The sequence below is a fragment of the Peromyscus californicus genome, unplaced genomic scaffold, assembly GCF_007827085.1.
Source record: "Peromyscus californicus insignis strain IS unplaced genomic scaffold, ASM782708v3 Scaffold_4__1_contigs__length_199733344, whole genome shotgun sequence".
NCBI classification, from domain to species: Eukaryota; Metazoa; Chordata; class Mammalia; order Rodentia; family Cricetidae; genus Peromyscus; species Peromyscus californicus.
In genome coordinates this window covers 76,773,111-76,792,507 of record NW_026294562.1, presented here as the reverse complement: position 1 = coordinate 76,792,507, position 19,397 = coordinate 76,773,111, and the positions used below count along the sequence as shown (strand labels likewise).

Genomic DNA, 19,397 nt, shown 5'->3' with positions numbered 1-19,397 from the left:
AATTCTAATTCTGGTCCTCGTGATTGAGCAGCAAGTGCTCCTAACCACCAAACCATCTTGACCTTTTAGGGGTTATGTATGAAATACTAGTACAGATACTTGGGAGTGGGTACAGTCCTGAGGACTGAAACAAGGACCAGGCTAAGGCCACAAGGTAGGCTTCCAAGGAATACGTTTATAGCTAAACGTTTGCATGTCTACATCTTTTATTTCCTCGGAAGATTCTGTAAAAATGTGACTTCTGAGCTCAAAACTGCTTATTTATAATTTAAAAATATTTTGGGGGCCGGGCGGTGGTGGCGCACGCCTTTAATCCTGGCACTAGGGAGGCAGAGGCAGGCGGATCTCTGTGAGTTTGAGGCCAGCCTGGTCGACAAAGCGAGTTCCAGAAAAGGCGCAAAGCTACACAGAGAAACCCTGTCTCGAAAAACATATATATATAAATTTTAGATTCCCAACAAAATTTAGCTTAAAGTTCGGAGTTCTCATATGCCTCCCGGAGGACTTCTTTCCCTCTCCTCAACAATCCGATGTTCTGTTTAGTTTTTTTCTGGTGCTGAGGATGCGGTCCCATTACCTCCCACATGCTAGGCAAGGCTCCATATATGCCTTTCGGTTCGCTTGATTTATATGAAAGTTTTCGGGGGAGTATGCAAAGACGCAGAAAACAAACAAGCACTCTGATCGATTAAGTCATGGTTAAATAGATTAGGGCACAGGTGTCAAAGTAAAAACTACGTTTCCCAGGGTGCAATGCAGCACGTCACAGAGAAGTATCGGGCATGCGCAAAGGAGTCCTCCGCGCTCGACCGCGCTCATAAGAGAAACAGCGTGTGTGGTTCTTGACGTGCCGCGAACCTTCGAACACCAGTGCTGTACTACCCTGTGAGGAAGCGTTCCAGCGACTCTCCTGTTCCCACCACCTCAGTTACCAGCGCGACGTGCTGTTTCGCCCCAGACTCGGTAGGTGGGACGGGACCATGGCAAGGTACTTCCAAGCAGCGCGGGAACGAAGGGCCAGCGTTCCTGCCCGGCGCCCGGCTCGCTGAGGCGGCTTCGGAGGAGACGCGCAAGCGCCCTGGACGGGGAAGGGGGCGGGGCTGGGGGGTGCCTGCGCCCCGGCTCCCTGGGTCTGCGCGTGCGCCCTACGTCCCTGGCGAGGTGGGCAGCGGCTGGCGCTGGCTTACCCCGGGGCGGGCACCTGGTGAGGTGCTCGGCCTGAGATGGGGCCCCGGACACCTGCACTTTTTCCTACTTGCTCAAAAGCTTATTGGTTTTTTGAGACGGTCTCGCTCAGCCTGGCCTGGAGCTCGCAGTAGCCCTGCCCCAGCCCCGAGTGCTGAGCTTACAGACTTGAGCGACCCATTCCCCAGAGGTGTCCGTTTACACAACAGTGTAACTTCATCCACCCTCCAGCTCACTCACCTGTCAGTTTACATTGCAGCCCAGGGCGTCGGCTGCTACTCATTAGCATCTTCCCCCGCCGTTCTCTATTCAGCTCTCTCCAGGGAAGCCCTGTCTCCTGTCATTCCGGAGAAACAGCTCCACCAAAGCCTCCTCGACTTCCGAGTTGCCAAGTTAAGCGATGACGGCTTGGTAACATCCTCTTTCATTACCTAAAACTCTTGCTCCATTTCTTTATCTTTAATGGTTGTACCATCGAAATACATAAACATCTTGCCTTTCTTTCTGTTCACTTCCTGGAACACTTTCAATATAAATAACATTTATATTGGTGCTAACTCATTTCTATCTTTGTTGTTGTTGTTTTGTTTTTGTTTTTCGATACAGGGTTTCTCTATATAACAGTCCTGGCTGTCCTGGAACTTACTATGTAGACCAGGCTGGCCTTGAACTCAGAGAGATCCGCCTGCTTCGGCCTCCCGAGTGCTGGAATGAAAGGCGTGTGCCACCACTGCCTGGCTTTCGATTCTACCTACCTTTTAAAAGTATTTAGTGTGTGTGTGAAGGCAGTCGTGTTCATGCAGTGGCACTTGTGTAGAGGTCAAAGGACAGCTTTCAGGAGTTGGTTTTCTCCTTCCGCTTTGTGGGCTTCTAGGATGGGACTCAGGTCATCAGGCTTGGTGTAGGCACTTACATCTGCTGGGCTTTCTCACTGGCCCCTCACATTTATATTTTTAGATCAGTATTCTGTTGTGGCATTTGAATCCACTGGGACTTACGCTCAATTCAAATTTAGATTAAATGAGTTTATTCTTTTTTTTTTTTTTTTTTCAGAGCTGAGGACCGAACCCAGGGCCTTGCCTTTTCTAGGCAAGCGCTCTACCTCTGAGCTAAATCCCCAACCCCGAGTTTATTCTTATTAGCAGAAGGACAGCAACCTTAGAACCAAACAACATGCCTGCTGAAGGGGCTGAAAGAAGGGTTTCTAAGGAAAATTTACAACCCTCAATTGTTTCTCTTTCTCATTGTATAGTGATAAAAAGACCACTTCATCCCAGTGCACAGCGATAAGCAAGTTTACAAAGGCAGAAAGCAGAAACACCACTTTCTTATTCTTATCTCACCTGCAGGCCACTAGGATATCACAGGCATGGCTGGGCAAAGGTAAAGGGCCCCTAAGGGATGCCTGGTACCATATTAAGTTTCTTTGGCTATCACAGGAGAGTTATGTATAAATTATTACACAGATCTGAGCACTCTGGGGGAAGTGTCACTAATTGATCGGGATAGAGCAGGCCATAACATAATGCCATCAGGTTAGTGCTGGCTGTCACATCCCCAACAATTCTACCTTCAACTCAAGATTTATTTTTATTTAGATTTATTTGTGTATTTTTATTATTAATTTAAAAATATTTTGCAACTTTAAAAAAAAAAAATTTTGAGACTGGTCTCCCCATGTAGCTCTCTCTACCTGTCCTTGAAGTCAGGCTGGCCTGTAACTCGGAGATCTGCCTGCCTCTGCCTCCTCAGTGCTGGGATTGAAGGCATGGGCTGCTATGCCCAGCAACATTTTGTTTTTTAAAGATTATTTACTTTCATTTTGTGAATATGAATATTTTGTCTGATGTTTATACACCACATGCAGAGACCATAGAGGTTATCAGATTTTCTGAAACTGGAACACATGGTTATCAGCCACCATGTGGGGTCTGGGAATTGAACCTGGGTCCTCTGGAAGAACAGCCAGTGCTCTTGATCACCGAGCCATTGCTTTAGCTCATTATTATTATTATTATTATTATTATTATTTTTTTTTTTTGAGAAAGGGTTTTACTCTGTAGCCCAGACTGACTTTGAACTCATGGTGATCCTCCTGTCTTGGTCTTATGAGTGCTGCAGATTTTTAGATTCAGCTCTAGTGTATGTCTGATAGACACTTCAGAGATGAGCCAAACTGAAATCTTCGGTTTTATCCTCACATGCTCATACTTTCACTAGTGTTCCCATCCTCCAGACACTCAGGCTAGGAACTTGGGAGTTATTTGTGGGCTTCCCCCACTTTTCTCCATCAGTGTGTTAGAACAGGATTATTCTTGAGTCTCAGTGCCGAATTGTATATTGTCCTTTTGTATTCTGATTTACCCAGTTATGTATTGTACTAGTTTCCTTTCTGTTGCTGTGATAAACACCCTGACAAAAAAGCAACGTGGAAGAGAAAGGTTTGTGTGGCTGAGCATTCGGGTTATAGTCCATCACTGTGGGGAAGCCAAGGCAGGAGCTCGAAGCTGTGTGTCACAGCTGCAGTCAGGAGTAGAAAGAGATGAATGCACGAATGTCTACTTGTGTTCATCCCCCTCTCTACACTTACACAGTCCAGGACCTAAACCCAGGGAATGATGCCATCAAGGATGGGTGGTTTTCCCATCCCAGTTAACATAATCAAGGTAATCTCTCGCAGGCCAACTTGATCTAGACATTGAGAATCTTTTCCCAAGTGATTTAGATGTCAAGTTAAAACTAATCATCACATGTCTTTATCTTCTTTAGTGCTTATTTCACCCTAACAATAAGTATATGGAACATATGCATCACATAATGATGGGAATGCAATCTAAGAAATGCTCTGTTAGGTGATTTTGTCATAAGAGTGTTCTTATACATCCTAGATTGTGTAGCCTACTACATACCTGTTACTCTTGGGCTATACCCATATACAGCATATTACTATAACAAATACTATAGGTAGTCTTCATAAAATGAAAAGTATTTGTGTGTCTACACAGAAAAGGTTCAATAAAAATACTGGCCAGGGAAATGGCTCAGAGGGTAAAGACCCTTGTCACTAAGTCTGACCGCCTGAGTGTGACCCATGTGGTAGGAAGAAAACCAGTAAACCTGTGGAACATGTGCTCCTACGTGCAATAAATAAATATTTAATAGAAGTCATGAGGTGGTGGAAGTTTTGAGCTTATAATATTTTTTGAGCATATAATCTTTGTTTTGTTTTTTTGAAACAGAGTATCTATGTGTAACAGCCTTGGCTGTCCTGGATCTCACTTTGTAGACCAGGCTGGCCTCTAACTCACAGAGATCCACCTGTGTCTCTGCCTCCTGAGTGCTGGGGTTAAAGGCAAGTGCCACCACGCCTGGCAATTATAATAACTATTATAATATTATAGTAAGATTTATACTAATAATATTAGACATTCAAGAGGAGATATAATGCTAGAGCTGAATATAAAAATCTGGACTGTAATCTTATGAGACCACTGTCATGTGTTTGGTCTGTTGTTGGGTGTTGGCATTGTTTGGCATGTGACTATATTTGTTTAATGTCCATTCTGCATTGTTTTTCTTTCACTACTGCACATCCTTCATGTCTTAGATAATTAGCAAATACTACTGAGTGGAATTATGAAGGGGCAACACCTCTTCTACATATGTGGGAAATAGATAGCTTCTCTTGGAAGGTGTTGGTGTTTACCAGCTTTTTCTGGAGACAGGAGAACTTGAATAGCTTAGATTAAAAACAGTTGCAGTGTTCTAAGCTGAAAGACTGCTCTAAGGGGTGTTCAGGACTCAGCTCTCTTCAGCAATCTGATTTGAAAGCACTGTGTGCCAAGACCTGTGCAGATCAGGAAGATGACTAGAGCAGCGCCTGTATTCAGAGCTTGGGATCTGGTAGGAGAGCTGTTAGTGAGACAGCTCATCGTATGCATGAATGACAAATACAGTAACAGAAGTTTACTCTGAAGGCTGAGGCTGGAGAAATGTGAGTTCAATGCCAACCTGGACTACAGTGAGACCCTACCTCAAAAGCAATAAAATAAGCTGGGCATTGTGGGAGGCTAGCTCCCACCTTTCCCAGGGTTCCTATGAGGAGGAGAGTGGGATAAGAAAATATTAGATAGAAAGATAGCAAAGGGGAGAAGGGCAGAAACACAGGATAGCTTCCGGAGGACCTGGTTCAAAACCCAACAGCCTTTTCCGTGTATTCAAAAAGACTTTTCATAACAATGCCAAGGATCAGAGCAAAAGACCTCCCCCTTGCTAGATCAAAGCACACAGCCTAGCCAAGTGTAGACCCTTCCAAACACCTGTCAACCATGCCCATGGCCAAATTATCCCCTTATGCAGCCCTGCTGGGTAAAGCAAGCTCAGATTCTCGGACCCTGAGTAATTTGGGCCTCCACAGGGCATGATGGCACACACCTTCAAACCCAGCACTGGGGAGGCAGAGGCAGGTGAATCTCTGGGAGTTCCAGGCTAGCCAGCTCTACATAGCAAGTTTTTGGACAATCAGAGTTGCATACCAAGACTCCAGTCTCAAAACAACAACAATAAAAACATAACAAGAATAAAGTTCATATGCAGGCCTTAGGAACTTTCCAATTTTAATTGGCCTTGTGTTAAGTGGAGGAGCCTGTGACTGTCTGTGAGCAGTGTTGTTCTTCCCCTACTTTCTTATATAAACATGTTCTTGGTGTGAAAGTAATTGATAAGCTCTACTTTTAGAAGTTCTTTTTTGTTGTTGTTTGTTTTTGGTCTTTCAAGACAGGTTTTCTCTGTGTAGCCCTGGTTGTCCTGGAACTTACTCTGTAGACCAGGCCAGCCTTGAACTCAAATCCACCTGCCTCTGCCTCCTGAGCACTAGGATTAAAGGCATTCACCACCACTGCCCTACTAAAAGTTTATTTTGACAACTGTAATTAAATCCTGAAAGTTGAATAAATTAGAGTGACCTAAAAAGGAAGAAAAGAAGGGTACTTCAGAGGTGCTTCAGGCAGACAGAGAGAATAGCACACACTTTCCTAAGTGTGTGCTTGTTTGGTGCAGAGGGCCTCGATTCACTATGGTTGTTCTAGGATAGTGTGGGGTCAGTAGGAGAGATCAAATGAATCTATAGTTTTAGTACCAACTTTCTGAAGCTAGAAGTGGGGACAGAGACACCCCCTCCCATTTCTAAATGTGTGTGTATTAAGATTCTTAAAAAGGTTTTTTAAGAATTTCAAGGTTTTTTTTTTTTTTTTTTCTTTCCCCCCCCGAGACAGGGTTTCTCTGTGTAGCTTTGCGCCTTTCCTGCAACTCGCTTTGTAGACCAGGCTGGCCTCGAACTCACAGAAATCCACCTGACTCTGCCTCCTGAGTGCTGGGATTAAAGGCACGTGCCACCACCGCCCGGCTAAGATTCTTACAAAGGTTTTTAAATGGGATCATCTGTGTTAAAAAAAAAAAAAAGCCAAATTGGTATCGATAAAATTTGTGGCCACAGTCTATCATGTAGAAGGTAATAGGTTTTTGTAGACGGATAATAGATTTCTACACTAACTTGGTAAACCAGATCGAGCCAAATTGGAAAAAAAAAAAAAAAGAACAGGTTTATTTGAGCAGAGCAACTCCAGGGTGAGTTCCACAGTCCCAGAGATCCAGGCAGGAGAAGTCACCCACCCAAATTAAAGTAGGAAAGTTATATAACCTGTAGGTGAGGGGTGCTGATGTGTCCATAATAAGCTGGATTTGTGCCCAAGTATGATCAAAAACTGAACGCTTTAGGTGGGGGGTCTTGGGCAGCTGGCAACTTCATCGGAGGAGCTGCTGTAGCCTCCAAAAATGCAGAACTGGGCTTTTTGGTGCCTTCCCTTTGTTCAGAGTTTCTGAGTGGGCAGGGCTTGGAGAGACAGGAATGGGTCTTTCTGGATCATGAAGGAGGGAGCTGGAGGTCCCAACCAAACAGAAGGTAGTTTCGTGAACATTTACCATTATGAGTGAGTGGATGTGGATGATCCTAAGGGTTGCTTGAATGTTCAAGCTTAGGTTGTAGTCACAAAAATCTGAATATGAACCCCATCTTTGCCACTTACTGCTTGTGGACCTTGATAATTTATTTCTCTAGATTCAGTTTCTCACAAGTACTAAATGAACAGTCCTTTGTGGGGTTTTTAGGAAAATGACCTGCACAAAAGCAGTTGGCATGTGGTAGTGCTTAGTAAGGAACAGCTGTTCTTTTCCTGTTAGGTTTTCTGGAGAACGAGAACCAGTAGGATACAGCAGAGAGGTACATGAGAGAGAGTGTTAGCATGGGTTGGATCACAGGGTTATGGAGCTGAGAAGTCTGATGGGCTACCGTCTACAAGCTGCAGGCCCAAGAAAGCCAAAGTAGGTCCAGTCTAAACCCAAAAGCCTGAGAACTGCAGTTTGAATGATAAGCATTTCTGGAAACATCCTCACAAACTCCCAGAAATAATGTTTTAGTAACTGTAGGAGAGTCAGCTTGACGCATAAAATTAGCCATTATATTTTATCTGGGACTCAAACCCCAGGCCTTAGGTAGACTAAGCTGTGTTCACTGTCCAGCAGGACCCCTGTGGTTTTTGTTTGTTTGTTTTTTTCAAGACAGGGTTTCTCTGTGTAGCCCTGGCTGCCCTGTAACTTTGTAGACCAGGCTGACCTCAAGCTCACAGAGATCCTGCCTCTGACCCCAAATGCTGGGTTTAAAGGCACCTGCTGCCACCACCTGGCAGCCCTGTGTTCTTTTCAATTGCTACATTGACCATGGGCATGCTGGTGATGGCTTCTGTGTAACCATAGTGACAGGCTGGTCAAGTAGCAGCTTACAGGAGACAAAATGTTTCTTCCATGATGTCCTTTCCTATGTTAAATGCTGAGTTTGCAACAAACTTGAATTTAGAGGAAGAGCTGAAATTTGAATTTACTGGTGTTCCTGAGTTATCACCCTAACTTCTCACTTTCAGCAGCAGAGAACCATGCTTTCCCAGGGTCTTCTCCCTGAGCTCACCTGTCCACCCTGAACCTTCTTTGTAGTAGCTCAGTGGGGCCTTTTCTGCTCTCTGGTTTTCTCACTCAGCAGGTAGCCTCTTTCCCACTAGTTCCTAAGGCTTTAGCAACAGCCTGGAGGTTGATTGTTCTTATATTTATCCCAGTCATCTCTAATCCAAGCTCCTGATTCACTACATCCTATGTGCATCATGTGCATGTCTGGGGCCCTCAGAGGCCAGAAGAGGATGTCTGATCTCTTGGAACTGGTGTTACAGTTGTGAGCCATCTTGTGGGTACTGGAATTGAACCCAGGTCCTCTGCAAAAGCAGCAAATGCTCTTAACTGCTGAGCATCTCTCCAGTCCCATGACTAGACCTTTTATACTTTTTGACATTTCAATTTTGAGGATAATCAGATTTGGAGAGTCTCACTATTTAATAGCCCCAGCTAACCTTGAATTCAAGTTACTCCTGCTTCTGGCCCTGTCTCCAATATGTTGGGATTATAGGCATGCCATCATGGCTCTTTATACTTTTTTTTTTTTTGTAAAGGGTCCCACTATGTAGCTCTGGCTGTCCTGTAACTCGGTATGTAGACCAGTATGAGAACTCACAGAAATCTGCCTGCCTCTGCCTCCTGAGTCCTGGGATTAAAGGTATTTGCCTCTACACCCAGCTTTTTTTTCTGGCACGTAATTCTTCTTCATGTGAAAATAAATAATCCTGTGGTGCTAAAAATACTGTTTAGAGGCTGGAGAGGGGGCTCAGCAGTTAAAAACACTTGTTCTTTTTTTTTTTTCTGAAAGTAAATGTGGTGAACTTTATTTTACTAACATATTCCACTTAATTCAAAATATTTAAACATGCAATCAGTTTCAGAGTATTCAGAGGTGGCCCAGCAGCTAAGAGCACTCTCTTCTTGCTCTTACCTGATCAGTTTGCTGTTTCCTATCCTGTAGTAAACCTTTTAATTTGCCTTCCTCAGTGCTTCTAGCCTCACTTTTTAACCCTAACCTTCCTTTTAATGCTAAGGTCTGTTTTTACCATGCCATTAGCAAAACTGTAATTTTTGTCATGAATTTTCATAGGTATATTATTTACAGTAGCCAAAAAGTTAGCACAAATCAAATGTCCATCAGTTGACAAATTGATGGAATGTTGTATATCAAAATAATGGAATATTATTCAGCAGTACGAAGAAATTAAGTGTAATGTAGGCAAATCTTAAAAACAAAATAAAACAGAGTAGATAAGTGTTTGCCCACGACTAGGGTGATTGGCATTATACACCCAGGTCAGTGTTGTTTGTATATTCAGGGTTATACTTTTTTTTTTTAATGGTTTTTCAAGACAGAGTTTCTCTGTGTAGCTTTGGCACCTTTCCTGGAACTCACTCTGTAGCCCAGGTTTGCCTGGAACTCAAAGAAATCCTCCTGCCTTTGCCTACCGAGTGCTGGGATTAAAGGCATGAGTGACTAACACCCAGTGATAATGCATCTTTTTAGCACAATTTCTCACCTGACAGAAAAAGCCATGTGCCCTTTTAATAGTCTCTTTCTTTTCTCACTATTCATTCCCTACTCAGATTTGCATATTCTGAATATTTTTTCTAAATGGAAACAAACAGCCGGACATGGTATACATGCCTGTAATCTTAGCACCCTGGAGATTAAGGCAGAAGGATCATGAGAGTGTAGCTAGTCTGGGCTACATGATAAGACTTTGTCTCAAAAAAAAAAAAAAAAATACAAAATAAAATAAATCTGTTGTGACTGCTTTTTTTTTTTTTTTTTTTTGAGACAGAATCTTGCTGTGTAGCTCTGGTTGGCCTGGAACTCATTATGCAAGTAAAGCTTTCCTTGAGTTCCTGATCCTGCCTCCAATTACCAAAGTTTTATAGTTGTAGGCGTGAGCCATTGTACCCAGGTGTAGCTGGAGAGCTTCTCTCCAGGTCCCGCCAAGCCCCGGCAGTCCGACAGCCCACTTATAAAATAAACACACAGATGCTTATATTATTTAAACTGTTTGGCCTAATGGCTCAGGCTTTTTGTTAACTGTTTCTCTATCTTAAATTAACCCATTTCTATAAATCTATAAGTAGCCACATGGCTCGTGGCTCACCGGTACCTTACATATTGCTTGTCATGGCGGTGGCTCGCCGGTCCCTCCTCTTTATTTAATTATTTCAACATTTATTTTATCTTAAATTAGTGTATGGGTGAGTCTGTGTAGAGGTATGTGCATGTGAGTGTTGGTGCTTGCAGAGGCCAGAGGTGTCAGATTCCTGTCTAATGTGGGTCCTGGGACTTAAACTCACGTCTTCTGCAACAGCGCTAAACTCTTAACTGCTGGACTATCTCTCTAGCCCTCTTTTTTTCTTATTCCTTTAAGATTAAAAAGCTTTTTATTTATGTGCATATGTGTGTGTGTGTGTGTGTGTGTGTGTGAAGATATATGCATGTGCTTGTGGTGCCTGCAGAGCCTGCAAAGGATATTAGTTCCCCCTGGAGTTAAAGGTGGCTGTTGTCAGATCCAGAAGGCAGGAGGCACAGTGGCTCCTATTAGCCTATGCCTATGAGCATACCAGATGCTTCCTTCAGAGAGCATACATTCTTGTGCACACGATGTGGGGTATCGCGGTTTCTTTTTCTTTTTGCGGTACTAGAGATTGACCCCTGTAGTTCTCTCTAGGAAAGCTCCTTTGCACTGAATTACATCTGTGGCCTTTCTAAAAACTTTTTATTTGAGACAGGGTCTCTCTGTGCACAGACTAGCCTCCAATTCCACATCATTCCTGCCTCAGCCTCCTAAGGATTACAAACAGACTGGCTCTCCTTTGATTTTTTATTTTGCTCTTTTGGATTTTTTGTTTTTGTTTTTTGTTTTGTTTTGTTTTCTCGAGATAGGTTTTCTCTGTGTAGTTTTGATGGCTGTCCTGGATCTCACGCTGTAGACCAGTCTAGCCTCGAACTCACAGAGATTGGCCTGGCTCTGCCTCTCAAGTGCTGGGATTAAAGGCATGTGCCACCACTGCCCGGCTGCTTTTTTGGATTTTTTTTTAAAGGGAGAATGTTATTGTTTGTTGGACATTTATATTTCTATAGGTTAGATTTTTTTTTTTTTTTTGAGGGGTGTCTCACTGTGTAGCTTTGCCTGGCTTGGAACTCAGAGAGATCCACCTGCTTCTGCCTCCCTAGGCTGGGATTAAAGGTGTGCTCCACCATTCTTGGCTACATTTATTTATTTAAAGACAAGGTCTTGTTAGAGCCCTGAGATTGTAAGTGTGTGCCCCTACTTAGTTTTACTCTTGACTATCTCCACAGAGGCCCATGTGTTAAAGGCTTAGTTGTCAATGTGTAGCGAGGTGGTAGAACCATTAGGAAATAAGCCTGTAATGTACATGATACTGGTCAGTCGTCATGTGCTGTTTGAGCTTACTGAGAGGCTGGCTCTGGAATTGGGAATGACTCCTCCATTTCAGACCCAAGCATGTTTATCTCATTGTCCACTAAGGTCCCTTGTCTGGGGATGGGCTGGCCTCTAACCTGTGACAGGAGAGAAGAGAACAGCTAGAAGGTGAACCATTCTCTACATAGACTACTGTTGTTTATTCCATCATGTAAGTGCCCGAAATGGGAACCGTGACCCGAGAGTTCAGCCCTGGACAGCTCATCCATGAGAACCACTCACTCGGGAACTCTAGCTGCCTGCCTTGGCTTCCTCAGTCGGTTTCTGCTAGATGTTCATAAGCACCCAGTTCCAAGTTACCTTTTCTTTGCTCTCTCAATTGGACTACTCCAGTCCTCTCTGCTGGAGGTTTTGAAAATTCATTGATGATGTTTTGCTGGGTGCTGCTCCTACTTGACAAAGATCATCTCCACACTGTACAGAACAGGTCATCCAGGAAGGAGGAACCAGGTCTCAGTTGAAAGGGTATTGGGACCTCAGCTCCTGCTGCCTTTTCTGTTTCTGGACTGTCATGAGGTGAGCAGGACCCCTGTGTCATATGTCCCCCACCATGATGTATTGTCCTTTCACAAGCCCAGAGCAACACAGCCAAGTGACATGGACTGAAATTCTGAAGTTGAGTCAAAATAAGCTTTTTTTCCTCATAAGTTGATTTATATTGGGTATTTTGTCATAGCGAGGGAAAGCTGTGTGTCTTTGTAAGTTGATTTATATTGATATTTTGTCATAATGATAGAAAGATGTGTATCTTTCAGAAATTGTTTTTTCCTATCATTTGGGTGTTTTTTTGGTGTTTGGTTTTTTTTGTTTTGTTTTGGGTAAGTCTTACTCAGATAGCAATCTAAATCCATTCTTCTGTATTCCAATTTTCAGTGGTCCCTAGCATCACTTATTGACAGAACATGTTTCCTTATTGAATTATCATTGCATCTTTATTGAAGATCAGCCACAGATGTGAAGATAGGTTTTAATTTACTTTTATTTATTTTATGTGTGTGTGTGTATCTTGTATGCAGGTATGTCTGTGTATCACATGTGTGTCTGGTGCCCAGGGATGCCAGAGAGGTCCTGATACTGAAGTTACAGACAGTTGTGAGCTGCTTTGTGGGTGCCAAGGATAGAATAGGGTCCCCTGCAAGAGCAGCCAGTGCTCTTAACTGCAGAGCCGTCTCTCCAGCCCAACATTGAGTTGGTCTCTGTTCATTAGTCTAGATGTTTTCTCTAGTGCTACCTTGCCACCTCAGTTACCATCTGAACACCTGTCCTGGTTGGGTTTGTGTTTTTATCAACTTGATACAAGCTAGAGTCATCTGAGAAGGACGAAACCCAGTTGAGAAATAATTCCATAATATCAACCTGTCAGCAAACCTGTGGGGCATTTTCTTAATTAGTGATTGACTAGGAGAGCCCAGTCCATTGGGTAATGTCAGCCCTGGGCAGATAGTCCTGGACTACATAAGGAAGCAGGCTGAATAAGCCATGGGAACCAAGCCAGTAAGCATCATTCCTCCATGGCCTCTGCCTCAGTTCCTGACTCCAGGCTCCTGCCTTAAGTTCCTGGCATGACTTCCCTTCAACATGGAGTATAAACTGAAATAAACCTTTTTTTCCCTAAGTTGTTTTTTTTGTTTTTTTCTTTTTTGAGACAGGGTTTCTCTGTGTAGCTTTGCAGCCTGTCCTAGAGCTCACTTTGTAGACCAGGCTAGCCTTGAACTCACAGCTCCACCTGCCTCTACCTCCGAGTGTTGTGATTAAAAGTGTGCGTTACCACTGCCTGGCCCCTTAGTTGTTTTTGATGAGGGTGTTTTTAATCCTAGCAATCGAAACCCTAACTAATGGGGCTGGAGAAAGGGCAAGGCAGTTAAGAGAACCTGCTGCTCTCCTAGATGTCCTGAGTGCAATTCCCAGCAACCACATGGTGGGATCTGATGCCCTCTTCTGGTATGCAGGCGTGCATGCAGATAGAGCACTCGTATACATAAAATATATGAATAAACAAATAAAAAGGAAGAAAATAAAAGGAACCCTAACTAAGACAAATTGGTATTGGGAGTGGAATATTGCTGTGACAGACCTACATATATGTTTTCAGGAGAATTATGGACTTAGGAACTTTGGGGCTGGAAAAGCAGTTGGGTGCTTAGAGCTTAATGGACTGTTTGTTCTGTGGAGCTTGGGAGATAAGGCGTTCTGGAGAAATGCCAATGATGGAGGCCTGGCTTGTAGAGTTTAAGAGTCCCTCAAAGCCTTTCAGGACAGTTTGTATAATATATTTGAATTAAGATTCTATGGTGTCTGGTCAGCTGGAGCTGAAGAATCAGAGACCAACCCACTAAAGTGACACTTTTGCTTTAGTGGGACAATCAGTGCTGATTAGCTGGAGTTGAGAAATAAGCAGTGATTAATTAGAGACCAGCATCAGAAACTGTGATCCAGAGAGAGCCAAGGCTGCATCTCTAGCTGGCAACCAAACTTGATACTATGTAAGAATCTCCCTGCATTACTGGTTGTGGTGGCATGAGAGCCTCAGGATTTGAAGGGATCCTGGAGGGCAGCCGAGGCCTGGCATTGTGAGAGCCATTGGTTAAATGCAGCCTCAGTTGCAGTGGAAACTCTGGGGTGGAAAGGGTCTTGGAGGGCGGCTGAGGCTTGGCACCGTGTGGCAGGGGCCCTGAAGAGAGCCCAGGAAAGGCTATTGGTGAAGTGCCGCCCAGTTGTAGTAGAGACACCAGCATATTTGGAGGTGCCATGATCATGGGATGATTGCCAAGGACAGCAGCAGCTATGGAATGGGGCTGGCCTGAGCCTTTGCAACAAGCTGTGTGTTTTGTGAAGGACAGGTCTAGAGAGACAGCTGTGAATGAAAATGAGGACATGGCACTCCAATGTAGGGCTGAGGAGAAGGATTGTATTGTAGATATGAGAGAGAATACGCCAGGGGCATCCGGAAGGATCCAGACTGAACTGGGCCATGAGAGGAGATGGGTGTGGGGTGGGGGGAGAGGGCCAAGAGGATTATGAGACCCAAAAGAGCACGTGACCAAAATGGCGTGGTTGTATAACTAGGAGAAGCTGGGGGAGGGAAGAGACGTCCCCTGGGCTAGAGAGGTTTAAGGTAGGGCCAAGGGGAGAAGTGCTGAGAGAAGCCACAGGTGCTGAGTGAGCCTGGAGTCCAGGCAGACACTTTGGTGTGCTAATAGGCAACACAGTTAGCCATTTGTCCTGAGTTTCTTTGGGGCCTAACCTTGCAGCCTTTTTGTTGATAATAAAAGGTGACATAGGCCGGGCGGTGGTGGCGCACGCCTTTAATCCCAGCACTCGGGAGGCAGAGGCAGGCGGATCTCTGTGAGTTCGAGGCCAGCCTGGTCTCCAAAGCGAGTACCAGGAAAGGCGCAAAGCTACACAGAGAAACCCTGTCTCGAAAAACCAAAAAAAAAAAAAAAAAAAAAAAAAAAAAAAAAAAAAAAAAAAAAAAAAAAAAAAAATAAAAGGTGACATAATCTCTTGTGTACCTGATTCTTAGCTGAAATTGGGGTGTGGTAGTTGGGGCCCAGGGAGATTGGAGTGCTGGTCAAGGCCCAGAAAGGAGAGAGAAGTGCATGCTGGGGCGACATCTGTTTCCATCACTGCCCAAGTTCTAAGGGACCACCTGGCTAGTGAAGTGCAGGCCCCTTTGGAGCAGTCTGGGATGCAGGTTCTGAAGGAACACTTGGACAGCTGGAGCATTGCAGGCAGTCTGGGAGCAGTTTGCACTCTCCAGCTGATGGAAACCTGCTGGGACAGATACAGAAGTTAAGTGTAGGGGAAAATTTTTTTTTATCTCGGGTGTACTTTTGAAACTTTCAGGCCCATAGTCCTGGTAGTTGTGGATGTGGAAGTAGTCCCAAGGCAGGCATTGGGTGTGTGTGTAGGGGTCGGGGAAGAGATAGATATCCCACCCTTAGGAACAGGCGGTAGGCAGGGAGGCTTAGGCTGTTGGTTGGCAGGAGTACTTACCTGGAGTCAGTTTGACCTATGACAGGTAGGTACAAGTCATAGCTCACTGAAGTTTACATGAGCTTTTTTTTTTAATGTTTACAAAAAGAGGTACAAGTTTTTAATGTATTAGCATTACCACTGTTAGTAATCTGTACTGAAATGCTCATTGTAAGTGTTTGTAAAGAGCTGAGTCATAGCAAAAGCTGTGGTTTTGGGTTTAAAGCTCGAGCACTCTTTCCTCTCTCCAGAGGACTGGATGTGTAGATTGGACAGAGATGTTTTCAGCACAATGAGAAGCACTTTTAAATCTATACTTAGAAGACAACCAAGGACATTTACAGTTTTGAGCTTGTGACTTGGTAACAGTCATTGCTTTACCAGGGCTGGATAAATAGCCTATGAAAACTCCCTTGATTAATATTAAAACACTGAACTTTAGAAATCTTAGTATAACAATAGCAAAGAGGAGAAGAAATCTGAAACCTTTCTCATTTTCACATACCTTAAATCAGTTCCTCAGACATTTATAGTTTGCATTTACATGCTTTAAGTCACTTTCTTATACCCTCAGAACTTACTTAAACTTTCACATCCTTAGACCTTTACAACTTTCATTTACTGTCTTACATTCTCACAACTTACATAAATTTCAAACCTTTTCTTTCCATCCAATCAAATACCATGAAACACAGGTGGTTGATTATTGAGAGCATTGTAAATAAAGCAAGTTCATTAAATAAAGGAATAATAAAAGTTTACACTGAAACCTGTTTTGTGAGTTTTCACTCTTTTAGTGTGAAGCCTGTCAGCAAAGTAAACTGTCTGCCTTTCTTAGCAGGAGACCTAGCAGCTCTAGAAAAGGGAGGCCTGATTTTTACATATGAACTGAACTGAACTGTCTTAGTTAGGGTTTCCATTGCTGTGAAGAGACACCATGACCATGGCAATGGCAATCCTTATAAAGGAGAACATTTAATTGGGGTGATGCTTACAGTTTCAGAGGTTTAGTCCATTATCATCATGGCGGGGAGCATGGTGGCTGGGAGTGTGGTGGCATGCAGGCTGACATGGTGCTGGAGAATTCTGTATCTTGATTCAAAGGCAATAGGAAGTGAACTGTCTCATGGGGCATGACTTGAGCATATGAGTGGAGTCCTCAAAGCCTGCCTCAACAGTGACACCCTTCCTCCAACAAAACCACACTTACTCCAACAAGGCCACACCTCCTAATAGTGCCACTCCCTTTGGGGGTCATTTTCTGTCAAACCAACACATGGACTGGCCAAGAAACTGCAGCCTTGGGAGGAGGAACTGGTTTGCTTGCATCTGTTAAACTGATAAAGCCACAGTTAGTCATCAGCATCCTCACATCTGAGAAGGATAAGTTAGAGCAGGAAGTATAACCCAAATGGCCTCAATATCAATTAATGACAGAGACTTAACAGCTACTGGATGATTAACTTATGCTCCTGTGGTGATCTCAGTGGCTTTGTTGGGAGCAGAAGAAGTTGGTATTCGGCTGTCACACAGGACTGTGTTAAATCTTCAGCTGCCAGACCCAGAAGGTCTCAGTTTTTCCTGTGGAGGAGGAACTTGGAAAAACTGACCTACTTTGGCAAGGCAGAGTAGAACAGTCAACCCAACGGTGTTCACAGTTTGGGCAGGACCTGGCAGTGGATGAGGCATGGGCAGTTCCTTTTCTAGTGATTAGCTTTAATACAATCTGTGTAGAGTCATCTGTGCCCCATCATTTCCTTTGGAGACCTCAGGGTCATTGCTAGGAGCTGGCATTTCTGTCTATTACAGGAAGCTTTTTTTTTATTAAACACTTTAAATGCCATATTCAGCAGATCTCTGAAGAGTTTGAGGACCATTATCTATTAACACATTTCACATGGCTCATGAGTTTTCTGTGTTTCGTGCATCATCTTTTAAGGACTGCTCATGAGTTTTCTCATTTTTCACATACTGTCTGTGATAGACCTTAGATGTCAACACTAGATGTCAACACTGTCTTGTCCACTTCGAATGAACGATTTCATTGGTGGAAACCATGCAGGCTAATCTGCAAAAACTATATAATTGCACGAACCCATAAAGCATTGCAGTTACATTGTATTTTGGTCATTCGAATAGTCTTTGTCTTCATGTTACTGGTGCTTTTAGAAATGTCCTCTCTTGGAAAAAGGATGAAACCAGTGAAACTGATGTACTTCTGGAAGTATTCATCGATAATCTATCATATATTCCTAGTGAGGTTGAAGATGTGGATGACTGCTTTTGACAATGCTGGAGATAATTCTACAGATTCTACTGACAGTAAAATTATTAACTTGGAAGGAAACCCAAGGCAGCGGTACTTTCAAGAGATTCCTACACTAACTAAGCTACTGATAATTTTTGGTCTTAATTGGCACACCACCACACTTCCAAACATTTGAAGGTCATGCCGGGGTCACTGCATCATCTCCTTCTCAGTGTGACTCTGTGTCCTCTGTGACCAATCTCTTTTTTGGTGATGAATTTAATGTCTCATTTGGTGTTGAGTTGTTTGAGATGTTGTACAAAGAGCTGTCCCAACCATCATGATCAAACTGCAGTGAAACTCAAAACACCATCTAGAACACTGAAGTGGCCTCCAGTTCCACAGAAAGACATCAAGAAATCCCTTGACTTAATTATTCTGATGGGCCCAACAAGAAAATATAGCTTGGGAGACTATTGGTCAACAGATCCTTTGATATGCACCCCTATATTTCCACAGACAATGAGTCGCCGTAGATTTGAGCAAATATGGACATTCTGGCATTTCAACGAGAACGCCAAAAAGGACAGTCTCTTGGGGAGACTTTTCAAGCTCCAACAGGATTATTTCCTGCATACATTTCAAACAATATACAAACCAAGCAACAGTTGTCTTTGGATAAGGGAGTGATTCCAGGAAGAGGGCGTTTATAATTTCCCACACACAACCTAATGAAAATAACAAAATATAATATATGAAAGATGTATTATGTATACAGCATTATGTCTGCATGTTGGCCTACACACCAGAAGAGGGCATCAGATCTCATTCTATGTCTATGAGCCACCATTAGGTTGCAGGAAATTGAACCCAGAACCTCTGGAAGAGCAGTCAATGCTCTAAACCTCTAAGCCATCTCTCCAGCCCCACAAGACATTTTTGTTTAATTTTTTAAAAATTAAACATGCATGCACCCACGCACTCGCACGTACACCCTTTTTGCATAGAGTTTTCCTATATTGAGCCCAGTAGGCAGTAATGTACCAGTATTATTCTTTGAGCTCAACATCTTGTTTTTCAAGAGGCTGCTTGTCACCTCAGCGGGTTGTTCCCCAGCTCTCTCTGTTTCTTTGTTACACCCCCAATGCCTAGGAAGATGTTCTTCGGTGTGCATTTCGTACACACTCAGAAGGGGGCTCCTCTGGCACCAGATCATTTCTCCTGGTAAACCTTGTCTCTTGTCTTTATCCCACATGGTCTTCTACCTCTCTGAGCCCTTTTTAGAAAACGCTGAGCTTCTGCTTATATTCCTCTGGGTGAGGTTATACAAAGAGTGGGCATGAAGCTGTGTGTCCCTTGCCTCCTTAGGATCCCTGTTGTGCACCCTCAGGATCCTGTCCATGAAAGCCTTTTCTCTCTTTTCTTCCTTGTCCCAGTGCTAGGATTGAACCTAGGGCCTGCGCACACTAGGCAAACACTACCACTGAGCTACACACCCACTATTTGTTTTGTTTCCTTTTTTG

The 19,397-nt window shown here is 43.6% G+C and overlaps 1 protein-coding gene across 5 annotated transcripts in view; it reads left to right on the top strand.

Moving 5' to 3' along the window:
* Window positions 1-785: 785 nt before the first annotated feature.
* Window positions 786-19,397, top strand: part of Sgf29 (SAGA complex associated factor 29) — a 31,762-nt gene continuing 13,150 nt past the window's right edge. The window contains exons 1-2 of one of the 5 annotated variants that reach the window (XM_052712581.1): window positions 788-963; window positions 1,499-1,577. The gene's annotated coding sequence lies outside the window, so the exon portion shown is untranslated. Of the gene's footprint in view, window positions 964-1,498; window positions 1,597-19,397 lie in introns of all 5 variants that reach the window. The other 4 variants (XM_052712580.1, XM_052712583.1, XM_052712582.1 and 1 more) reach the window with 4 other exon arrangements.